We start from the raw sequence: 13,940 nt of genomic DNA on the forward strand, positions 1-13,940 counted from the left end.
GCCTCCAGCCCTGTGTGCAGCCTCCAGTGCTGTGTGCAGCCCCCTCCAATGCTGTTTATCACCACTGGTGTTGTGTTCCCTCCAATGCTGTGTACCACCCCCAGTGCTGTTTGCCCCCCCCTAGAGATGTCTGTACTCTGCAATTGCTGACCATGCCACCCAGTGATGTCAATGCCCCCTAGTGATGTCTGTGCCCCCTAGTGATGTCCGTGCCCCCTAGGGATGTTAGTGCCCACCTAGGGATGTATGTGCCTCCCTTGGGATATCTCTGGTCCCCTAGGGATGTCTGTGGACCCCTAGGGATGTCTATGTACCCCCCTAGTGATGTCTGTGTACCCCCCTAGTGATGTCTGTGTACCGCCCTAGTGATGTCTGTGTACCCCCCCAGTGATGTCTGTGCGCCCCCCTAGTGATGTCTGTGTACCCCCCCCAGTGATGTCCGTGCCCCCTAGGGATGTCCGTGCCCCCTAGTGATGTCCGTGCCCCCCGGTGATGTCCATGCCCCCTAGGGATGTCCGTGTCCCCTAGGGATGTCCGTGCCCCCTAGTGATGTCCGTGCCCCCTAGTGATGTCCGTGCCCTCTAGGGATGTTAGTGCCCACTGAGGGATGTATGTGCCTCCCTTGGGCCGTCTCTGGACCCCTAGGGATGTCTGTGGCCCCCTAGGGATGTCTATGTACCCCCCTAGTGATGTCTGTGTACCCCCCTAGTGATGTCTGCGTACCCCCCCCTTGTGATGTCTGTGCACCCCCCTTGTGATGTCTGTGCGCCCCCCTAGTGATGTCTGTCTGCCCCAACTAGTGATGTCTGTGTGCCCCAACTAGTGATGTCTGTGTACCCCCTCTAATGATGTTTTGTACTACCCTGTGCACCCCCCCTAGTGATGTCTGTGTGCCCCCCCTAATGATGTCTGTAATGTAATTTTTTGAGGGAAATACTTCTTTTTCTGGAACAACTTCAAGGGTTCTAACACTGATGGCCATGTGTGTTTGTGTGAGTGTGTATGTATATATATCTATATATATAATTGCCTTATTCTGTCTGTCTGTCTGTCTGTCTTGCTCCAAAATTGTGTCCTTATGGTGACACAAAGCTGATTGGCCGCTGGGCTCGCCATGGCCCCGCCCCCCGCACGGATTGGCTGCTTGCCCAGGCAACTCGCCCACGCCCCGCCCCCCTCATGCAATGCACGCTCGCTCTGGCCCCGCCCCCCGCACGCATTCCCCGAACCGACCGACACGGAGCCACGACTCCCAGGTGAGTACTGTACCCCCGGGAGCCCACATCAGCGTACGACGCCAACCCAGCCGACACATACCCTTGCATTGCTGGGGTTGCCGCCGTATGCTGGTGTGGGCTCCCGTGCGAGCGGGGGACGGGATACGCTGGTAACCATGGTAGCATAGTTACCAGCGCATCAAGGTCCTGCAGCGGCGGAACATACACACACGCACGCACACACACACATCAGATCACACTCACTCTCACACACACCTCACATTGCATCCACACACTCACAACATCCTGGGATATCGCTTGCTTCTCGGCGGCGATACTGTGCAGTGAACCTCCAGGTTCTGCCGGAGGATCACATGGCCAGAAGCATGTGGTATCTCCGGATGTTGTGAGTGTGAGCGCGTATGTGCAATATCGTCAATGTGTGTGTGCGTGAGTGTATGCGATCGGGTGTGTGTGAGTGTATGCGATCGGGTGTGTGTGAGTGTATGCGATCGGGTGTGTGTGAGTGTATGCGATCGTGTGTGTGTGTGTGTGTGCGATCGGATCTGTGTCGGCAGAGGAGCACGGCGTGCTGGAGGAGGCTGGGAGGAGAGAGGCTGATCCTGGGGAAGGCTGGGAGGGGGAGGCTGAGAGAAGAGAGGCTGATGCTGGGGGAGGCTGAGGCTGGGGTAGGCTGGGAGGAGAGGCTGATGCTGGGGACAGAAAAGGCTGATGCTGGGAGGAGAGAGGCTGATGCTGGGAGGAGAGAGGCTGATGCTGGGAGGAGAGAGGCTGATGCTGGGGAAGGCTGGGAGGGGGAGGCTGAGAGAAGAGAGGCTGATGCTGGGGGAGGCTGAGGCTGGGGTAGGCTGGGAGGAGAGAGGCTGATACTAGGGACAGAAAAGGCTAATGCTGGGAGGAGAGAGGCTGATGCTGGGAGGAGAGAGGCTGATGCTGGGAGGAGAGAGGATGATGCTGCGGGCAGAGAGGCTGATGCTGCGGGTAGAGAGGCTGATGCTGCGGGCAGAGAGGCTGATGCTGTGGGCAGAGAGGCTGATGTTGTGGGCAGAGAGACTGATGTTGCGGGCAGAGAGGCTGATGCTGGGAGGAGAGAGGCTGATGCTGGGAGGAGAGAGGCTGATGCTGGGAGGAGAGAGGCTGATGCTGCGGGCAGAGAGGCTGATGCTGCGGGCAGAGAGGCTGATGCTGCGGGCAGAGAGGCTGATGCTGTGGGCAGAGAGGCTGATGCTGTGGGCAGAGAGGCTGATGCTGTGGGCAGAGAGGCTGATGCTGTGGGCAGAGAGGCTGATGCTGCGGGCAGAGAGGCTGATGCTGCGGGCAGAGAGGCTGATGCTGGTGCAGCATGGGAGACGGAGCACGATGGGGGGTGCGCAGCATGGGGGATGGAGCACGATGGGGAGTGCGCAGCATGGGGGATGGAGCACGTTTGGGAGTGCGCAGCATGGCGGATGGACCACATTTGGGAGTGCGCAGCATGGGGGATGGAGCACGTTTGGGAGTGCGCAGCATGGCGGATGGACCACGTTTGGGAGTGCGCAGCATGGCGGATGGACCACGTTTGGGAGTGCGCAGCATGGCGGATGGAGCACGTTTGGGAGTGCGCAGCATGGCGGATGGAGCACGTTTGGGAGTGCGCAGCATGGGGGATGGAGCACGTTTGGGAGTGCGCAGCATGGCGGATGGAGCACGTTTGGGAGTGCGCAGGATGGCGGATGGAGCACGTTTGGGAGTGCGCAGCATGGCGGATGGAGCACGTTTGGGAGTGCGCAGCATGGGGGATGGAGCACGTTTGGGAGTGCGCAGCATGGCGGATGGAGCACGTTTGGGAGTGTGCAGCATGGCGGATGGTGCACGATGGGGAGTGCGCAGTATGGTGGATGGAGCACGTTTGGGAGTGCGCAGTATGGCGGATGGAGCACGTTGGGGAGTGCGCAGCATGGCGGATGGAGCACGTTTGGGAGTGCGCAGCATGGCGGATGGAGCACGTTTGGGAGTGCGCAGCATGGCGGATGAAGCACGTTTGGGAGTGCGCAGCATGGCGGATGGAGCATGTTTGGGAGTGCGCAGCATGGCGGATGGAGCATGTTTGGGAGTGCGCAGCATGGCGGATGGAGCACGATGGGGGTGCGCAGCATGGCGGATGGAGCACGTTTGGGAGTGCGCAGCATGGCGGATGGAGCACGATGGGGAGTGCACAGCATGGCGGATGGAGCACGTTTGGGAGTGCGCACACACACACACACACACACACACACACACGCGCGCGCACTGCACAACACACACACACTGGGAACCACAAACACCGCCCTACACAGACACCCACACACACAGACAACGCTGCACACACACAACACCCAACACACAAACACCGCAGCATACATAAATATACGCACATACCGCACAACACACACATTGCACAAAACATACCTCCCCCCAAAACACACCACACACACACAAACCGCGCAACACACACACACACACAATGCTACAGACACACAGCGCTCCACAAACAACGCAACACACATACAACGCCGCTCTCACCCCCCGCCACACCCAGACAACACCCAGAACATGTACAGCGCCCTACACAAACACTTGGTAACTACACACAACAACATCTATATATATAACAAAAATCATACATGAACTACACAATAAATTCTAGAATACCCGATGCGTAGAATCGGGCCACCTTCTAGTGTATATATAGATATATCTATATCTATATCTATATATATATCTATATATATATATATCTATGGTTATATATATATATCTATATATCTATATATATATATATATATATATATATATACAGTTAGGTCCAGAAATATTTGGACAGTGACACAATTTTCGTGAGTTGGGCTCTGCATGCCACCACATTGGATTTGAAATGAAACCTCTACAACAGAATTCAAGTGCAGATTGTAACGTTTAATTTGAAGGTTTGAACAAAAATATCTGATAGAAATTGTAGGAATTGTACAAACACTCCACATTTTAGGAGGTCAAAAGTAATTGGTCAAATAAACCAAACCCAAACAAAATATTTTTATTTTCAATATTTTGTTGCGAATCCTTTGGAGGCAATCACTGCCTTAAGTCTGGAACCCATGGACATCACCAAACGCTGGGTTTCCTCCTTCTTAATGCTTTGCCAGGCCTTTACAGCTGCAGCCTTCAGGTCTTGCTTGTTTGTGGGTCTTTCCGTCTTAAGTCTGGATTTGAGCAAGTGAAATGCATGCTCAATTGGGTTAAGATCTGGTGATTGACTTGGCCATTGCAGAATGTTCCACTTTTTTGCACTCATGAACTCCTTGGGTAGCTTTGGCTGTATGCTTGGGGTCATTGTCCATCTGTACTATGAAGCGCCGTCCGATCAACTTTGCGGCATTTGGCTGATTCTGGGCTGAAAGTATATCCCGGTACACTTCAGAATTCATCCGGCTACTCTTGCCTGCTGTTATGTCATCAATAAACACAAGTGACCCAGTGCCATTGAAAGCCATGCATGCCCATGCCATCACGTTGCCTCCACCATGTTTTACAGAGGATGTGGTGTGCCTTGGATCATGTGCCGTTCCTTTTCTTCTCCAAACTTTTTTCTTCCCATCATTCTGGTATAGGTTGATCTTGGTCTCATCTGTCCATAGAATACTTTTCCAGAACTGAGCTGGCTTCATGAGGTGTTTTTCAGCAAATTTAACTCTGGCCTGTCTATTTTTGGAATTGATGAATGGTTTGCATCTAGATGTGAACCCTTTGTATTTACTTTCATGGAGTCTTCTCTTTACTGTTGACTCAGAGACAGATACACCTACTTCACTGAGAGTGTTCTGGACTTCAGTTGATGTTGTGAACGGGTTCTTCTTCACCAAAGAAAGTATGCGGCGATCATCCACCACTGTTGTCATCCGTGGACGCCCAGGCCTTTTTGAGTTCCCAAGCTCACCAGTCAATTCTTTTTTTCTCAGAATGTACCCGACTGTTGATTTTGCTACTCCAAGCATGTCTGCTATCTCTCTGATGGATTTTTTCTTTTTTTTCAGCCTCAGGATGTTCTGCTTCACCTCAATTGAGAGTTCCTTAGACCGCATGTTGTCTGGTCACAGCAACAGCTTCCAAATGCAAAACCACACACCTGTAATCAACCCCAGACCTTTTCACTACTTCATTGATTACAGGTTAACGAGGGAGACGCCTTCAGAGTTAATTGCAGCCCTTAGAGTCCCTTGTCCAATTACTTTTGGTCCCTTGAAAAAGAGGAGGCTATGCATTACAGAGCTATGATTCCTAAACCCTTTCTCCGATTTGAATGTGAAAACTCTCATATTGCAGCTGGGAGTGTGCACTTTCAGCCCATATTATATATATAATTGTATTTCTGAACATGTTTTTGTAAACAGCTAAAATAACAAAACTTGTGTCACTGTCCAAATATTTCTGGACCTAACTGTATATGGCTATATAAATATATATATATATATATATATATATATATATATATATAAAAAATATATATAAAATACATACATACTAGCTGTAATATGCAGAGTTGCCTGGGATGGTAGCTGTCTCTGTCTTTCTCCCAGCCTCACTCTGTTTCCCTGTCTCTCTCTGTCTGTCTATCTTTGTGTGTCTTTCCCTGTCTGTGTGTCTGTCACTTTCCCTGTCTGTCTCTCTCCCTGTCTGCCTCTCTCCCTGTCTGCCTCTCTGTCTTTTTCACTCTCTGTCTCTCTCTATCTCTATCTTTCTCTCTCTGTCTCTCTCCGTCTCTCCACTAATATAATATTATCTCACACACAAGCTTCTTATACTAAGAATGTCCTTTGTTCTTATAGCAACCAATTACAGCTCCTATTAATGACCTGTAGCTCCCAGCTCCGTTGACTTTAATGGAGGCAGGATTTTTGGTGAATAACTAAAGCGTGGGGTTACATTTTGTCCTCAAAACATAGTCTATGACATTCCGTGAGTCACGAGGCGTCTGTGCAAAATTTCGTGATTGTAAATGTGACGGTGCGGATTCCTTTAGCAGACACACACACACACACACATACAGTACATACATACAGCTTTATATATTAGAGATATACTATATATATATACCTTGTATATATATATATATATATATATATATATTATATATATAATATATATATGCACAGACACACATTTTTCCAAGCACGGTGTCGAGAGTGTGGGAGGTTTGAGGGGTGTAGGCGGTGCTGGAGTGCAGCCTATGCGGAGTCCCAAGGGGGCCCAGAAATTTTGACAGTATGGGGCCCTGAAATTCCTAGTGGCGGCCCTGTTCAGGATTTGAAGAGTGTTTGTGTGGATGAATGGTCCAAAATCACACTTGAGCAATCCATGAGACTAGTTTCTCAATACAGGAGGTATCTTGAAGCTGTCATCACCAATAAAGGCTTTTGTATGAAGTATTAACCTCTTAAGGACTGGGCGATTTTTCATTTTAGCACTCTTGTTTTTTCCTCCCCTTATTCCAAGAACCATAACTTTTATTTTTCCATCAATATAACTATATGAGGGCTTGTTTTTTGAAGGATAAGTTGTACTTTTGAATGACACCATCCATTATATCATATGATATAATGGTAAGCTGGAAGTTCATTTTACCATAACACTGACCTGGCAGTATGATTCTCCAGGTCAGTACAATTACATAAATAAATAAAAACTATATATGTTTAGTATTTAAGTGATAAAAAAAAATTCAGATACTTTGAAAAAGAAAAAAAAATATTTCTTGTGTCACCACTTTCCAAGAGCAGTAACATTTTCAATTTTTGGGATATGGAGCTATGTGAGGGCTTTTTTCTTGTTTTTTGCAGCCCAAGCTGACTTTTTTTATACTATTTTAGGGTATATATTGTGTTTTAATCACCTGGTATTACATTTTATTCTGATGTTCCGTTGGCTGAAAAAGTGCAATTCTGGCACTTTGATTTTTTTTCTTGTTTTGCTGTATTTAACTTAAACCTTCTATAGACTGATCACTTGTTCTATATACAGCAATGCCATAGCATTGCTGTATATAGAAGAAATCATAGTCTCCTATGAACGCCAGCCATGGGCTGAAATGACAAAGGGGTCATCAAATGACCTTTGGCTCTCATGACAACACATTGGCATCCTGCGTTGTTTACAGGCACGCGGATGAATGGTCAGAAGAGCATGCCGACATGCCCTGGTTTCTGTTTCGGCAGTGTCCCATCATTTTAGGCACCTCTTTAGCGCACAAATGCGGACGACCAAAGTTCTGTGCACACCTAAAAAGATAGATACCACCGGAACAGATGCCAAACAGAGTCCAAAGTGTCTCAATTTGCCTAAGTATAGTGTAAAGTACCGCTGGCTGTTTTGTCTGAATCACATTTTTGGAGGATTTACATGGAATCACTGCAGTGCTCATCGCAGAACACAAGAATGTGATCACAGCCTCATATTAAAAGCAATCAAAAAATGTTACGTAAGCCAAAATGTTACCAATAAAATCTCTACCTTATCCCTCACAAAACCAGCTCCCTCTTAGGTTCATCTCTCACTGGAAATATCGGGAGTTCCCACATCACTGGTAGAACAAAGACGTTAATCCATATCTTTAGCAGCATGATAGAAGATACAGAGGGACAAGGATGTTGGAGCTGGGTGAAGAGCAGTCTGAAAGTTTCCTGAAGGCATCTGATGGGTAATTAAATGATTTCACTTTGTAGTTCACAGATATGTTCTCAGACTCTGGAGATCACATGACCCAATGACCTATAAAGTAGGGTGGAACTGCAAATATAGAGGTGTAACTTGTGGAGATGTAAATTCAGAAGTGCTTGTTTGAATCCAGTTTGGGATGTTTTCTGTTAGGCTATGTGCGCACACTGCGTTTTTTTGACGCTGCGTTTTTGTGCGTTTTTGGCCGCTAAAAAAGCACAAAAACGCACCTGCGTCGAAAAAACGCGGCAAAAAACGCACGCGTTTTGCCGCGATTTGGTGCGTTTTTTTGCTGCGTTTTGCTGCGTTTTTGCTCACTGCGTCCTTATGCGTTTTTTATCAGTTAACAAAAAAAAAAGGTCTGATGTCATTTCCTTCCTCAATGTGTTCTTCATTCTCCACTAGTGTATGCAGAAGAGCAGACAGCTGCAGAACTACAAGGCTCAGCATACTCCATCCAATAGTGTATACAGGAGAGCAGACCACAGCTGTCGAACTACAAGGCTCAGCATCCTCCTTCCAGGACTGTATGCAGGATTTCTTTGCCCCCCCAAACAAAAAAAATGATGTGGGCTTCGCCATATTTTTGTATGCTAGCCGGGTACAGCAGGCAGGTACGGGCTGCCCCCAACCCCCAGCTGCCTATTTGTACCCGGCTGGGAACCAAAAATATAGGGAAGCCCTTTTTTTAAATTATTTCATGAATTTCATGAAATAATTTTAAAAAAAATGACGTGAGCTTCGCCCAATTTTTGAGTCCAGCCGAGTACAACTAGGCAGCTGGGGATTGGAATCCACAGTGCAGGGTGCCCATGCTTTCTGGGCACCCCCGCTGTGAATTGCAGTCCCGCAGCCACCCCAGAAAATGGCGCTTTCATAGAAGCGCCATCTTCTGGCGCTGTATCCAACTCTTCCAGCTGCCCTGATGCCGGGTGGCTCGCCGGGTAATAATGGGGTTAGGGCTAGCTGTATAGCTGGCCCTAAGCCCGAAATTCATGGTGTCACGCCAATATTAGACATGGCCACCATGAATTTCTAGTAAAGATTAAAAAAAAACACAACACACAGAAAAATATTTTTATTAGAAATAAAACACAACACAATTAGTGACTCCATCTTTATTGAAATAAAGAACCCCCCTTCGCAGTAATCCTGGGTCAGGGTCCCGCGCCGTCCAATCCGGATCCAATATCATCTGATCGGTTTGCTGGAAGGCAAAGCGATCAGATGATGTGTCAGGTTAAACTATGTGAATCACATGACACATCAGCTGATTGTATAAAAGCCGATTATACAATCAGCTGATGCATCAGTGCAAAAAAAGAAAAAAAAAAATAATACTCACTTATGTGCTGATTACCGGCAGCTCCTGCAGCGATGGGGCGGGAGTCTGATCCCGTCCGATCGCTGCAGCAGCTGCCGGTAATCAGCTGATGAAGTCTCCTGACGCATCCGCTGATACCGGCCGGGCGCCCGCGTCACCGCGATACTTACGATCAGCTGATGCGTCAGGTGACTGCATCAGGTGATCCATCGCCAGGTCCTGCATCCATCGGCGGTTTCCCGGCCGTCTGCACACAGCCGGAGCGGGGGTGGCGATACCGTGAGAGGAGATGGGAGCGGGCATGGCACCGGGACCCTGCAAGCAGGTGAGTATAACTTTTTTTTTTTTTTTCTACTGTTAACTTTTGTTTTCGCAGCCGCTTCCACCTCCCGCCCAGACATGGCGCCGCACGGCAGCATACATGCCCGGGACGAGAGGTGGAAGCGACGGTGACGGTACCGGGAGGATTCACGCTTCTGTATATACTGACTGACAGAAGGAATCCTCTTCCTGTACACGTCACTTTACTACCCACCTCCTGCGTTTATAGCTGCGTTTTTGGTCTTAGAAACGCACCAAAACACAGCTATTTGCGTTTCTCATTGCATCTTTCAACATCCCATTGAACTCAATGGATGAAAAGCGCAGTGAAAAATGCGGGAATAATTGATATGCTGCGTTTTTGTGGCACCACAAAAACGCAGCTGAAAAAAAACAGATGTGTGCAGACAGCAAAAATGAAAACTCATAGACTTTGCTGGGGAAGCAAAGTCCTGCAGTTTTGAGGCCAAAAACGCACCCGAAAAACGCGCAAAAACGCCGTGAAAAACGCACTGTGCGCACTTAGCCTAACTTGTCTGAAGCTGGTAAATCAGTCCACTAAAGCCGGGCGTCACGGTGGCTCAGTGGTTAGCATTGCAGTCTTGCAGCACTGGAGTCCTGGGTTCGAATCCCACCAAGGACACCATCTGCAAGGAGTTTGTATGTTCTCCCCGTGTTTGCGTGGGTTTCCTCCGGATACTCCGGTTTCCTCCCGCACTCCAAAGACATACAGATAGGGACCTTAGATTGTGAGCCCCAATGGGGACAGTGTTCCTGATGTATGTAAAGCGCTGCGGAATCTGTTAGCGCTATATAAAAATAAAAATGTATTATTTATTTATCAACACCTGTTAACCGTGAGGAATTTCCTGACATGACCAGTTAGAGATCTCCATGTTTTTGGCTCTCCTTCAGAACTAATAACTCTGTTAGCACAGCAGAGAATTAAGGGGGCTTTACACGCTGCGACATCGCAAATGCGGAGTCGTTGGGGTCACGGAATTTGTGACGCACATCCGGCCGCATTAGCAATGTTGCTGCGTGTGACACCGACGAGCGATTTTGCATCGTTGCAAAAACGTGCAAAATCGCTCATCGGTGACATGGGGGTCCATTCTCGACTATCGTTACTGCAGCAGTAACGATGTAGTTCGTCGCTCCTGCGGCAGCACACATCGCTATGTGTGACGCCGCAGGAACGAGGAAGCTCTCTCCTAACCTGCCTCCCGGCCGAAATGTGGAAGGAAGGAGGTGGGCAGGATGTTACGTTCCGCTCAGCTCCACCCCTCTGCTTCTATTGGGCGGCCGCTAAGTGACGTCGCTGTGACGCCGCACGGACCGCCCCCTTAGAAAGGAGGCGGTTCGCCGGTCACAGCGACGTCGCTGGGCAGGTAAGTATGTGTGACGGGTCTGCGCGATGTTGTGCGGCACGGGCAGCGATTTGCCCGTGTCGCACAACAGATGGGGGCAGGTACCCACACTAGCGATATCGGGACCGATATCGCAGTGTGTAAAGTAGCCTTTAATCCTTTCACTTCTTCATGTTGAAAGATATGTTTAGATTCTTAATATTGCAGGTTTACTGTGGTTTATAAGAACTAATAGCAGATGGTTATGCTTCTCTTATAGTAAGCTGTAACAACGAGCCTATGATCAGCCTGGACTTGCAGCAGACCTGTTGCCAGATTTCACAATACAATCTGTATACTTTATTTAATGGAGCTTTCAGACTTGATGAGGCCAGTGTATTCACTTTAAAAAAAATCCATGTCAGAATGGCTGTATCATTCTGATATTAAGTTGAATCCAGCAATAAGATGACATGCCACACAAACAGCTGCAGCTTGTACTGAACAGTGTGATATCTCAGCAGCAGGAGGAGCAATGAGGAGCTGTCAATCAAGCTGAGATGAGATAAACTATTATACAAGATTATTCATCCATTCTGACATGGTTTTTGTAGGGTAATACAGCATCCTTAAAGAATAAAGTATACCATTAAAATGAAACCTTCTCCTTGTCAGTCCATGGGTGTCCTCCTCTTGTTTCCACAGCATGTATAATTTACTATTTAGTATTCTGCACATTCAACATAATTTTTTTGTCCGACAGTTATCTAATGTGACTGGGCTTTATTACTGTGCCTTTATGTAAATCTGGCCATATCCATGATTTTAGTAGACCCATTGGCAGATTTTTCACATTTTTACACACATCAGAGAAACTTCAAGGACGATTTTAGGGGCTTATGCATCATTCGAATTATACAAGTTGTCTGTTCATCAAATAAAAAAATATATACACACACATTTACAAGCAAAAGGGTAACAATGGTTTAAACTGTTGATTTTCAGGCTCCATATCTCACCCTTTGCTACAGCTTTGAGCGTGGGACTACTTTCATTTTATAGATCATCATATTGGCTATCTCATACACAAATTTGACTTGAAACGATTTAGCATATGAATAGTTATGCAGATTCTTGTCATTGTTACTATTTTGCACCTGGTTGTAGAAAAACCTTTTTCTTCCTGCATACTACAAATTACAACCTGTTCTCACATTCCCTAATAGCTCAGTTTGCTATTAAGTTAGTTACCCAGAGTAAAGTCACTGGTTCAAATCGAGGAGCAGCCATGAAGAGGATTTCCCAAGAAAAGAGAAACTGCATCATCCAGCTCATTGATAGCGGTCTCTCGGCCAAGAAAATTGCCAAACTGCATCATGTGAGTGCCAGGACCGTTGGAAGAATGCAAAATGAAGTCGGTCTATGCATTCAAAAGCCAAGAGGTGGACGTCTAAGCAAAATATTGGTGTCTACAAGTTGGCTCATCACTAGGACTATCAGTTCTGGTGCAAGACAAGACGGCAGTGTAGGTGGCTTTGTAATGGTGAGATCCTAGAAGTTTATGCAAGCACTGTGCGATGCACGTTACATAAGTCTGGAATGATGGCCTGAAAAAAGGTTAAGAAGCCTTGACTTCAATATCACCATATGATCTGTCGGCTTGAGTTTGCAAAAAAGTACAAAAAGTGGACAGTAGAAGATTGGAAACGGTGATTTGGAGCGATGAGATGAATGTCAATAGACAAGGTTCTGATGGGTGCAATTGGTCTGGAAGAAACAAGGGAAAAAGGGGCTAATGGATATAGAAATTGAATGAACTATCAAGTTCGGTGGAGAAAGCCTAACGATATGGGTTTGTTTCACAGTCAAAGGTGTTGGATACTTGACCAGGATTGATGGTGGCCTCAATGCTGAGTTATATGTGAGTATCCTAAAAGATGAGTTGCTGCATACATTCGAGTACTATAGGTATGAAAAGGATGAAATAGTGTTCCAGCAGGACAATGACCCGAAGCATATGTCGAGATTGGCGAAGAAATGGTTCAATAACAATGAAGTAGAGGTGCTGGATTGGCCCCCTACAGTCCACAGACCTCAACTCAATTGAATGAAATGAACACTTGTGGATAGATTTAAAGAAAAAGCTGTATACATTCAAGACATGATTGAATCTTATAGAGAGCATGTGACGGATCATCCAGTGTTGAAAGCCAAAAGGTAGACTTACAAAATACTAACAGAAGAATAAAAATAAAATGTATATTTTTAGGAGCAAAACCGTAACAATGCAGTGACATAACCAGAATCTGCATAACCAATCATATGCTACATAGTTGCAAGTCAAATTTAGATGATTGTCTATAATGAAAGTAGTCTCAGTTTCAAAGCTGGATGATGAGATATGGAGCCTGAAAGTCAAAAGTTCAAAACATTGTTAGGGCTCATGCGCATGTAGCTGCTGATTCTTCTGCAGCGATTTGACAGCACATGTGCACTTCAAATCGCTGCAGAATGAATGCAGTATATTTGTTAAAAAAAGCCGATTTCATGCGCTCGGGATGCTGCCCCCACCATAGACAGAGTGGGAGCTGCATCCAGAACGCAGAAATAATTGACATGCTGCTTTTATGAACGCACGGATTTGGGTAAAAATTTTAGCACCCAAATCGCTGCGTTCAAAAAAGCATCATGTGCATGTCTCATGCACAATCTACATTTACGCTGCAGTGCAACACGCAGTGTAAATGCATGTCAGTATGCAACGTGTGCATGAGCCCTTACCTTTTTGCTCGTCAGTATATCTATAAAGAACTACCTATCACTTTTAGGCTGGGGCCACACGGGGCACTAGTGCGATCCTCGCATGACACTCGGCTCACGCTGGCAGTACAGCAGAGCCGAGTGTCATGCTAGTATCCCTGCGACTGAGGTCTGACTGTGCTAGCAGACCTCAGCTGCGGGGGGCGGGCCGGCTCTGAGGAG

The sequence above is a fragment of the Anomaloglossus baeobatrachus genome, chromosome 1 (assembly GCF_048569485.1).
Source record: "Anomaloglossus baeobatrachus isolate aAnoBae1 chromosome 1, aAnoBae1.hap1, whole genome shotgun sequence".
Taxonomy (NCBI): Eukaryota; Metazoa; Chordata; class Amphibia; order Anura; family Aromobatidae; genus Anomaloglossus; species Anomaloglossus baeobatrachus.